Raw genomic sequence first — 12,061 nt, forward strand, 5'->3', positions numbered from 1 at the left:
TGTGGCCATCCATGATCACTAGCCTTAAAATTCAAGTGTATGAAAATATACTATGAGGGGCCACTTGTGAAAGACTGGAAGCAGAGTTAGCTGGCACTGTGACTTGGGAAGCAGTTTGGCATTATTCTTACTGTCAGATGTGCATGCTCCCAGTGACCCAGAAACTCCACTCCCAAGCTGATAAACTCTAGAAACACTTTTGCCTACTTTCATAATGAAGATTATATACAATGGTATCATGTATAAGAACAAAATAATTAAATAAAAACTAAATTGCAGTAGAGTCATGCAGTGGTGTATATGATGAAGTGCTTGTAATAACAAGGATTAATGCAAGTTTCTCAACTTTTACATTGGCATTTTGGGCTGGCTAACACTTTGTTGTAGAGGGCTGTCCTGTGTATTGGGGGGTTAATCAGCATCTCCAACTTCTCAGGGAAAGGCCAACAGCATCCTCACATAGAGACAGTTGAAAACATATAGATGTTGCCAAATGTCTCTGGGGAGGCAAAGACAACTCTGCTTGAGAACCTCTGATGCAAAGTGAAAAATCATCCATAGAAATCTATAAAGTAGAATAATACTGTACTAATAATGCATAGAAAAAATAAAAAGTAAAATTGTCCTGTTGTCTCAACATGTCACAATTGTGTAAATTGTACATGCATACGTGTTTGTGTATGTTTGATATGTATATACATATCAAATACATACCTTCTCAGGACAGGCCTATTAAAAATCAAGAGAATTATGAGCTCCACATCTGGATGGGTGCTCACTTGGGGTTGGGAGAAAATGCAGGAGGATGAACAGGTGGGGTGTACTCAGAGTTAGTGTTCTGGTCATGGTCTTTGGCAAATTATAACTTTGGGGACTTGGCTTTGCTTGGTTGTTCTTCTGGTGGTCCTTCTCAGATAACGTGGTGACTCTGGGAATTGAACTGGAAATACAATCATCTACGCTGGCCTTACACCTGCCCAGGCTGGAATAGAGGGTCTTCCTATTTTAGGCTTTTCATTTCTGACTTCATCAGAGAGTGGTGTTTTCATATTTTCAAAAGGTAAGCACTAATGTGCACATGTTTATGAAGCTTCTGCTTCTGCCATATTTGCCAGTATCACCTTGGACAAAGGGCAATATTTCAGTAAGTATTTTCTTTTTCTTTTTCCACTGCAACCAAAATACCTGAAAAGAACAATTAGAGGAGGAAAAGTTTATTTTGAGATTCATGGTTTTGGAGTTCTCAGTCCATAAATGGCCAACTCTGTGGCAGAACATCATGGCAGAAAGGTGTGGAGGAGGAAAGCAGCTCAGATCATGAAACTCAGAAAGCAGAGGGAGAGAGCCCTGCTCTCCAGGAACAAAATATATACCCCAAAGTCATACCCATTGTGACCTACCTTCTCCAGCCAACACTCCCTGCCTACAGCCATCACCCAGTTAATACTTTCAGGTGGATTAATGCACTGATTAGGGTAAGGCTCCCACAACCCAAATCATTTCACCTCTAAACTTTCTTTCATTGCCTCCCATGTGAACTTTTGTGGGACACATCATAGTAAACCATAACAGAAGCCCCTTTGCTAGGTCAGAATCAGTATATGAGGGGCTCACACAGGGTTGTGTATCTTGGGTGTTATGGATAACTGAGGGCCATTAATGTGGCAGTTTATCAAAATAATCTTGAGGAACTTTGGCTCAGCTGCACTGTAATCATTTATGGTAATAGCTTTTTCATATTTGATATGGCAGAAAAATAGAAGTAAAATTGCATCTCACACATTGTCTTTCTTCATCATTAGTTATAACAAACAAGAGGTAGCATTAGATATTTAAATATTTGTTGCATCCTTTCTTTTTGATCTCTCCATAGTTCATACAGAAGCTTCTAAAGATCAAGTGGAGCCAGAGTGACAATATATCAGAAATCAAGAGGTCTCCATTGTACAGTTTTCTAAAGGGCCTATTTGACCCAAGAGATGTGTGCTAAGTTCAGAGATATGTAGGAGGTTCAGGAGCCTGGCTTTCAATCTTGAAATCTGAGCAAATATTCCTATAATTTTGTACTGCTTTGGCTCCAAGGAACCACTTTGGAGGAGACCCTGGTTCAACCACAATACCAGGCTTCCTCTCTATAATTTTGCCTCACATTGAAACTGTGCAAGTTAGGAGACTGAAGAAACTTGGAGTGGGAATCTTAAATACAGAATTGGTCTTAGGTAGCACGTCAAGGCTGAGGACATGACTGTAATTCAGACAGGGAGCCCATATCTGAGGATGAAGGTGGCAAAGGTACACTGAATCTAACAGCTCAGCCTAATTTTCTTGATTTCTTAATGGGACTAAAATAATAGCCTTATCATTTATTTATTAAAGAGAGGAGTAGAGAAGCCATCTCTTGTGGGTTATCATACTATCTGGAACATTTGAAGGCTTTTAATATACAATATCTAATAATAACCATACATGGAAGAGACAAAAAATGATGATAGATAGCAAGAGGGAAAGAAATACAGGCCGATCTCCAAGGGGCCCTGATATTGATCTTTAACATGACCATGGTTAATGTGTTGAAGATGGTAGATGAAAACATAGTTAGAGGAGGTAGAATGACCTACAATGTCATTAGGAAATTTGAGTCCATGTTAAAACTCAAGAGAATATTATAGAATGGACATATAATATGTAGGAAATCAAGAATTAAGAAAATGAGTTTTAATCGCTGATTTGATATAGCAGAGCTTAGAATTACTGAAGTAGAAGACAAATCAATAGCAAATATCCAAACTGAAATAAAGAGAAAATGCATTTAGCTACATAAAAGAAATCTGTGATACACATTCAAAAGTTAACATGCAAAATTTGAGTCCTAAAAAAGTGAAATAGAAATGGCAAAGATAACATTAAAAGAGAATGATCAAAAATTTCAATAAATTGATGAAAGGCATTAACCCAGAGTTTCAGAAAATTCTGCAAAATCCACACCTAAGCACATACTAGTAAAATTACTTATAACCAAAGCTTCAAGGGAAATATTGAGAGTAGACAGTGAGAAAAGGCACAGTACACTGAAAGAACACAGTGACAACTCACTGCTGACAACTTACAAATCCAGGAGTCAATGGAATAACATTTTTTAAGTGTTAGGGTTTTATAACCACCAAAATTTCTCCCAAAGCAAAGGTGAAATAAATGATTGCTGACAAAAAGAAACTCAAGAAATTGATTGCTATCATTCTTATACTAAAATAAATACTGAAGAGAATTCTTGGGACAGGAATAATGGGTGTCTGAGGTTGGGCCATGCGTACAAGTTCCCTCTGTCAAGTGCAAGGCCTTTGGGTCAAAGACAAAAGCAGCCAGAGGAATATATAGTGCTTCCAAGAGACCCTGTTCCCCCAGGACAATGCAATAAGTACTGAAGACAGTGCAGTGCTGGTAGGATCACTGCTGGTATAGATTGATGGAAAGGGAGAGTCCAGAGGAACCCTTTATATTTATGGTCTGTTGATATTTAACAACATTGCCAAGACAAATCACTAGAGGAAAAAAAGAATCTTTTCCACAGATGGTGCTGTGACAATAGTTATCCATGTTCACAAATACAGAGTTGGACTCCTTCTCACAACAGGTACAAATATTAACTCAAAATGGATCAAATACTTAAATTTAAATATAAATTTTTTTTTACACTGAGTTAGGCAATGCCTTGATGGTGGCACAGCCTTTCCCCCTGCAGCAGGAGTCACCTTCATCCCTCAATTGTGAAAAGCCAAGTACAGCCCCAGGGGAGGGTGCTTCTGGAACCAAGGGTTCAAAGCTTCCAGTTTCTGTTGCCCTGCCAGACCTTGTGATACACAGATGATACACAGTCCAGCAGCCTAATGGTCTGTGGAGCAAAGTGAAGCATTTAAGATTCAGCTTAGCTATTGCTGAGTGATCACCCAAGTGATGTTTGAGACTGACATCCCACAGTAGGAGCACAAAATGTTGGAGAAATGGAAACAGTCTATTTCAGAAAGCCAGGCACATCCTGATCTCAGTATTGTGTGGTCTATCCCTGTATGTCTGTTTGTGATAAAACATTCTTTATCAAAAGCTATTCTTGCAGTGTTTTTTCTGTTAATAAAAATGATACACATTCTAAAAGAAATTTTTAGAAAATATGAATAGAAAAAATACCTCATAATCTTACTGGTCAACAATACAAATTTCTAAGATTTTGGGTGTATTTCTTCATATGTATATGGGGAGATAAATATATGGATTTTACCATTTCATATTTCAAATACACAATTTGTTTAATATTTTTTTTAATAAAGAACACCTTTATTGATTTCCTGATCAGGATACCTTGACTCTCCCTGTCTAATCCATCCTGACATTTTCTCCCAGAATATAACCACTAACCTGAATTTAATCTTCATTATTCCTGTATTTCCCTTTAGACTCTATTGTGTATGTATACATTCCTAAACAGTCCAGAGACTTATTTTGTGTATTTTAAACAATTTATAAATAGGGTTATAATGTCCACAGCCCAGTTGTGCCAGGGCAGTGGAATAGGTTGCTGAACAACCAGGAAGAGACCTACAGATGGTGAGTGAGATGCAGGGAAAATGCTTTGGGGAAAGGTCCAGTGGTGACAGGCTGAATGGGAGGCTTTACTAAAGTCCAGTAGTGAAGGCTGGACCTTCTTCCCTCATAGTGCTTCACCAAGAAGCACCTCCTGTCCCTCACAATGCCAGTCGAGAAAAGAATGTCTCCTATTCCTATGGTGTTTGTCTGGTGGTGGCTAGCTGAATGAAAGACACCTATCCTTTCTGCAGTGCCCTCAGTTCAGCACCAGTCACTGTATGGAGGGAGGTTTTGCAGGTTAGGCTGCAGAAGCAGTGACATCGTTGATACCTGCTTCCCCACATGTAGAAGTTTGAACATTAGAGAGGCATGCTGAGGCAAGAATACAAAGCAGGGTTTATTTTAAAAGGGGTAACATAGACTTCTTTTGGAAAGAAGTAGGAGGCCATAGCTAGTGTCATGGTATCCCAAGGAGTGAGGTGTTCTGCCCTTTTTATGTGTCCTAAGATTCCTTTGTTCTCCTGCCTTTCCCCCCTTGTCCTTCTCCTTTCTGTGTATGTGACTAGGCTCAGGAATGCTGGAGGGATGGCCAAAATGTGGGAAACAGGTGGGCTGAAGGGGGAATGTCAGGGTGGAGTAGCCAAGGACACATTAACAACCTTATAGCTCCCTGTAGGGACAGGTTACCTTGGCAACAGGTTGGAGCAGGGGCAGGTTCTTGATAGGATCCCTCAGGGGACAGTCTCCAACTTCCCAGACTCACTCAAACTTGGCCTCCTAGATCTGACCTGACTCAATTTCCCTATCTACACTGACTGCCTGTCTAATTCTGACTTCATCATCAGTATTAGCTTGCTTTGTTCTTTATATGACCAACATCCCAAGGAGAAGTTGTCCTGTCATGCATGCAAAAAAGTGTCTTTCTACAGATAATACTAACATGTCCCAGTTCCCAGCATACATGAGAGAATGTCAGTGTCCTTCAAAATAGCGCTATCTGGACATTCTGACTCAGGCTTGCTATCCATGTTCCCTTAACTTAGCTTGGTTCCTGGGACCTTAATGGAGCGTTCCAAGGATGTGGTGTTTATCATCCTCTTTTTCTTAAAGGATGTTGCAGGTGCAGTGTGTGTATGCTTCTGCAAGTTGCTCATTCTAGTCAATAAAACTATGGGTTACATTTGCCCTTGTTGAGACAATGTGGCTTATTATTTTTAACTTCCATTGAGCTTTCCACTAAATGGATATACCAACATGTAATTTAGTCAAGTTCAATTTGCATCTGAGTTTTTTTGAAGTTGAAATAGTGCTGCTGCAGATGCAACTTTTATGTCTTTTTGTGTACCTGGGCACCAGAATAGATGTCTTGCTGAGTCACAGTGTAAGTAATCCATTCCAGTCCCTCCTTTAAGTGATGTGAGAAAGAATACAGCCTTCATCCAGCTGGGCCAAACCTATTCACATTACACAAATGAAGTTAGAAAAAGGAAATAGAGAAACCAGAAAAAGATGGGAAACAAATAATAAGTAGCTAAATCCAAATAGATCAATGATTTTATTAAATGCAAATGCCTAAGCACAGTAGTCAAAACATAGATTGGCAGATTGCTTTTAAAGACAATAGAAGGGAGACCAGTACAGTAGAGGAAAGGGAGCAGGAGGAGGGGATGGAAAGAGGAGATGCTGGGAAATAAAATTGATCAAACAGATACATAGCAATGAAAACCACTCTTATGTTTAATTATAACACATCAAAAAAAAAATGAAGTTCCTAGAATTATAATTGTTGGCCAAAGAAAAACACAAAACAATTTAAAAAAAACAACAAAAACTACCTAAGCAAAAATAAAATATACACAATAAAAAATCCACAAAAATGGAACTGGGGCTGTAGCTCAGTGGTAAAGCGCTTGCCTCGCAAGTGTGAGACACTGGGTTCGATCCTCAGCACCACATAAAAAAACAAAGATACTATATGTGCTCATCTACAATTCAATAAATACTTTTTAAAAAACACAAAAACTAGGGGCTGGGGATGTGGCTCAAGCGGTAGCGCGCTCACCTGGCGTGCGTGTGGCCCGGGTTTGATCCTCAGCACCACATACAAACAAAGATGTTGTGTCCGCCGAGAACTAAGAAAAAATAAATAAAAAAACCACAAAAACTATATATTGTTGCTTTACTATAGTAACAGTGAGAACCTAACTCTACATATAGAGAATATCCATGTACAAAGAATGTCAGAATTACTTTTAAGAATAACAATTTTAAATGCTCTAGAAGAAGCTGGAAGAAAACATACCATGCAAACACTAATGAAAAGAAAACTGAACCATCTATATGAATGGTACACACATAGACATCAGAACAAAGAACACTACCAGGGAGAATGGGGGGCATTCCATGATGAGGTAAGAGTCATTTTATGAGAAGACACAATAATCCTAAATGTGCAATGTCAGAGCTTAAAAATCAGGAAGAGAAAATTGAAAGAACTTGAAGAAGAATGTGACAAATTCATAAGAGAAAATGAAGATTTTGATCCTGTTCTCCAAGTCATCAATCAAACTGATAGAAAATCATCAAGGGTAGTGACCGGAACAATACCAGGAGCCAAGTGCACAGAGTGGACTTTCATAGACCCTCCACCCAATGCACAGGGTACATGTCCTTGCCAAGTGAACCAGGACAGATCACATCTTGAATTTCAGATCAAATCTTAGTAGGTTTAAATAAATGAAAGTCACATAAAACACTTTATATGGTTTGATATTAATGTAGAAATCACTAAGAGAAAGATAACAATGAATTCTTTAAACACATATTGACCAGCTCAATTCTAAATGGTCCATGGAATTCTCAGGGAAATTTAGAAAATATTTTCAACTAAACAAAATACCAATCTCTGGGTTACAGATGAAGGCAGTGATTAGAAGGAAATGTATAGTACTGAAATGCCCACATTATGAAAAAGATAACTCAACTAATTAATAAAATCTCAAAAAAGATAACTCAATTAACTCTTTGCTCTGACCAAAAATTAAACCCAAAGACCAAAAATTAAACCCAAAGCAAGTAGGAAGAAAGAAACATTAAAGATAATAACAGCAATAAAATTAAAAACAGCAAAGAAAGATCAATGACACCAAAAGGTAGTTCTTTAAAAATATCAATACACTGATAAATCTCTGGAAGATTTATCAGTGCAAGAAACAAATAACCACATAGCAGTGACCCTCATCAACTGTGGGCACCCACACCTTCTACAGAGCCAAAGAGAACATACAGGGATGGGACTCCACATTTTGGGATATAGCTTCATAGCATGATTGTACTAAAAAAGAAACCCACACATTTAGATGTTTGAAAAACATTCTCTGACAAGATTGGAAAACTCTCTGAACCTTCATGGAGACAAAAGGTGTAAGCTCAAGAAACCACCTGTACTCTGCCACCATGAATTCGCACCCCTGCAAGACACAAGCAGTTACTTCCCAGAGAAGGACAGGGCCACAGACTTTCACAAGTGTCAGGACCCACTAATTTGAAACAGAGTCATGTCTTCACAAGTTCACAAGTCCCTGGCAATCTCTGGTGTCCATGCCTCCTCAGGCACACAGCCTGGCTGAAGCTGCCCCTTGGTGAAGCTCTCAGGGAATCAGTTCCTCAGGGACCCGACATCCCATCTCTTCTTCATTTTAAGACCCTTGTAATGACGTTGGACCCACCAGAATAACTGATAAATTATGAATAACATTTATTTTTGATGAATGGAAAAGAAACATATGATTTGAAATTATGTCCGTTAATATCTCTAAACCATGATTCTGTCCATGGGTGGTTATAACAATAACTAAAGGATTGCGACAGCTGGCCCACCTGATGTGCCTCTCCTCAAATTCATATGTTGAAGTCCTAGCCTCCAGGCCCTCAGAATGCAATGATATATGGAGACAGAACTTTTAAAGAGGAAAGTTGAAGCTCTTTTAGTGGTCCCTAATCCAGTCTGGCTGGTATCACTTTAAGAAGAGATTAGGACACAGACACTCACAGAGAGACCACCATGTGAGCACCTACGAAGAAGACAGCATCTACAAGCCAAGGAGAGTGGCCTCAGGAGAAACCATGCTGCTGACACCTGGATCTCAGATTTGCAACATCTAGAGTTGTGAGGCAATAAACTTCTGCTGTTTGAGTCACTCAATCTCTGGTTCTTTGTTACAGGCAGCCCTAACAAACTACAATAGCACCCATTTCTGGAAACCTGATCCCTGTTCTAAGAGCAGCCTATATACTTTTTTGCCCATCCCCATCAGGGAATGGCAGGGAGTTTCATAAGAAGAAAATCTCCAGTCACCAAGCCCAGCCTCACTTGTTCTTAGAGGTCACCATGCTGTTCCCTCTAGATGTGTAAAGGGGGAAAAAGGGTGGAACTAAGGTGACACGTTCCACGGAGGACAGACTTGGGATGGCCAGTCCTTCCTCTGGAATCTCCTACTCCAGCTAGGGAATGAAGGATTCCATCTCTCTGGGTCTTAGAATGTGGGTATTTGAGGCAAGAGTGTGCATCAGGAGTCCTCTCCTCTTCATCCTGGAGTGGGAAGAGATTACTTCTAAGGTGCTTCCAGTCATCAGAGAAGTGTAGACTGCTGCTCAATTTTTGACAGATTCTCATTCTGCATCATAAGTCATATGTTTCAGTACTCAAATTTCAGGTGGCTGAGATAACAGAGAAGCATCCAGCAGGTGGGATACAGTGGTGCTTTTGGTCAAGGCACCTCCATGACCATGACCTGGCTCCCAGATCTGCAGGCTGGTGCAGTTGTATGCTCTGAGCCTGGAGCCGGTGAGACCATCATTAAGTCAATAGATGCCCCTAGCAGATCCTTGGCCAGAGCAGGAAGGTGGGCTCCCATCAAATGGCTGCCCAGAAATGCAGCAGGGCTTCCTACCCACTGCACTGCCCACAATAATTTCAGGGTTTAAATGTGAGGCTTTGATCCCAGCTCTGTATCTGTCCTTATTCAGCACAATGACCAAGTTGATGACTTTATAGCAGAGTAGCTTGGTTGGCCTAGGTCATCCTGTGAAGCAAGGTTTGTGTTTGTCCCTTCACTGCAGAGAGGAAAAGATCCATGCAAGCCCTGGCTTCACTCCTTTCTCTTCTGCTTCCTGGGGGTCAGTTTCCTGATAAACAAAGGTTTGCTCTTGATTTATTTTCCTTCTTCTCATTATATTTCAGGTTACTTCTCCCATGTGCACTTATATAAAGATGCCAGCTTTGTTTTAGGAGGAATACAGTGGTCCCCCTCCCCATCTGCAAGGATGTACTTCAATACCATTTGTGGATGTCTGAAACTGCAGGTAATACTATCTTCCACATATACTGTGTTTGTTCCTCCACATACACACCTCGGTGTCCAGAGCTAGAAGAAGATATTGCACAAGTAGATGAGCCTCAATTAACCTATTCCTGGTGCTCTACTTTGCCTTTTTTTTATCTTGAAGAAGCTTTTCTCTTACAATAAATCTCTGTGATGTGCTTTCCTATAAATAAAAGGTGTTGGGCTTTTCTTCTTTGTTAAGAGATTAGACTCTTAAGATCTGATCCACCTACCATGCTCCCACTGTTAAACTATTTTCATGTTTTTGTTTTTATTTCTAAGCATTTCTTTAGACCTTTAATTTTCTCAACCAGTTCACACCTCCATTTGGTTTACTGATCCCTTGCTGTGTGGGACACAGCAAACTTTTCCTATGGTAAAGTTTAATTTGTAAATGAGACACAGTCAGAGAGAAACAATGCTAATAAAATAGAACAATTATAATAGCACACAGTAATAAGAGTTATGCAAACTATATGAATTGTTTATTCCTGGAATTTTCCATATACTATATTTGGACTATAGTTGACTGGGTATACTTGTAACCACAGAAAGCAAAACCAAGGATACAGGAGAACTACTTGATATAAATTGAATCCTATACCTATACAAAATGTTCAACTCATCTTGAATCATTTCAGCTCATAAAGCAGTTTTCTGTTATGAAATCAGTGAAAGTTTCTTGTTCTAAAAATTATTTGTAGCTCCTCCAACCAGCCTCCAACCTTTTTCTTTGTATAGTGTGTTGTCTCTGTAACCCTTTCCTCTTTTACATCTGAAAAACAGCTACTAGTCCTTCCTGGCTCAGCACAGACACCCTCTCCTTGGAAGCCCCCACAGCCTGCACCCAGCAGCCCTGTTTCCACCTTGGCCTCTCCTTCCGCTTTCTTCACATTCCACTTCTGCCCTGGCCACTGACCCAGGCTTTGTTTTGTAGCTGTCTCTCCAGAGGATGTGATGAAAAACATTTTATGTAAGGATAGTATGGTATTTGTACTTTGTTAATGTTTGTGAGAACCTTGGGGGAGAAGAGACACATGTGGATTCTCTGCCTTCCAGGTTAAGGCCAATCAAACTCCCTCAGCACACAGCAAGAACCAAGGACAAATGTGAGGGGCTGACACACCAGGATGTCTCCTCCTATCTTGTAGTTCCACGAAGGCAGGAGACTGTCCCGTGCATCCAAAAACCATCTTGCAAAGAAGAAGGAAAAGCACTAAGAAATCTGAGCATTCAACCCTCCAGAAGAAGCAACTGAGTCCAGCAGAGCCTGGATTCTGGGAGTGATTCTATGATTTGGCATAGTTGTTAGACAAACATCACAGCCAACACTGCTTCCCTGAAAGTTGCTGACAACACTAAAAACAAATATGGCTGGTTATTTATGTTTGTCTCATCTGTTAACTTTGGCTTAATGGAGATGATGGAGGCTCTGAAGCTAGTGAAGGAGCTGGAAAGAACAGGAGCATTTCCCTTCCATGCTGTATCTCCAGGACATTCTGTCCAAACTTCATTGTTTCAGAGCTTTACCCCCAGGAGCTACTCTATCGCTTTTCATAAAAACTGACGAAATAAAGTTACATGGCTTCCAAGAGAGGCCTCTGTGCACCAGCACATGGACATATTTAACATACACGCTTTTAACCTTTAGCCTGTCCACAGCACTTCACACATGTAGTGCATCTGAAGGGTTTAAAATTTTTTTTTCAGGAAAAAAAAAATGGTAGCTTCAAATAGAACATTACTTGGCCCTCATAGGTCTAAAATTTTTAGGAAGAACAAATAAATGAAATTAAGTATTTGATATACAAAAACAAAAATTTCCCTGTATTTTATTTGCCTTTATACAAATCTGATTTGCAAGTCCCTTTACCGTGATTTGAATTAACCCATTGGATGGAACACAGGCCAATTCCATCAGACTCCTGCCTATGCCTAACAATGAAATTACAAAAAAAAAAAAAAAAAAACAAAAAAAACAAAACGAAAAACAAAAAAAAAAACAAACAAATCAAAAAACCAAAAAACAAAAACCTAGATTCTGTGGGGAAAAAAAATGTAAGGGAAAGATTTGCATTGAACATCTATGATGATATTGC

At 39.6% G+C, this 12,061-nt stretch overlaps 1 long non-coding RNA gene across 2 annotated transcripts in view; it reads left to right on the plus strand.

Annotated features, from left to right (window-relative positions):
- LOC144369940 (uncharacterized) overlaps window positions 1–11,710 on the plus strand; it is a 53,501-nt gene extending 41,791 nt beyond the window's left edge. The window contains exons 3-4 of one of the 2 annotated variants that reach the window (XR_013429788.1): window positions 9,821–9,942; window positions 11,022–11,710. This is a non-coding gene — a long non-coding RNA (uncharacterized LOC144369940). Of the gene's footprint in view, window positions 1–9,820; window positions 9,943–10,748; window positions 10,976–11,021 lie in introns of those variants that run through there. The other variant, XR_013429789.1, reaches the window with a different exon arrangement.
- Window positions 11,711–12,061: the final 351 nt, after the last annotated feature.

Source organism: Ictidomys tridecemlineatus, chromosome 13 (genome assembly GCF_052094955.1).
Source record: "Ictidomys tridecemlineatus isolate mIctTri1 chromosome 13, mIctTri1.hap1, whole genome shotgun sequence".
Taxonomy (NCBI): Eukaryota; Metazoa; Chordata; class Mammalia; order Rodentia; family Sciuridae; genus Ictidomys; species Ictidomys tridecemlineatus.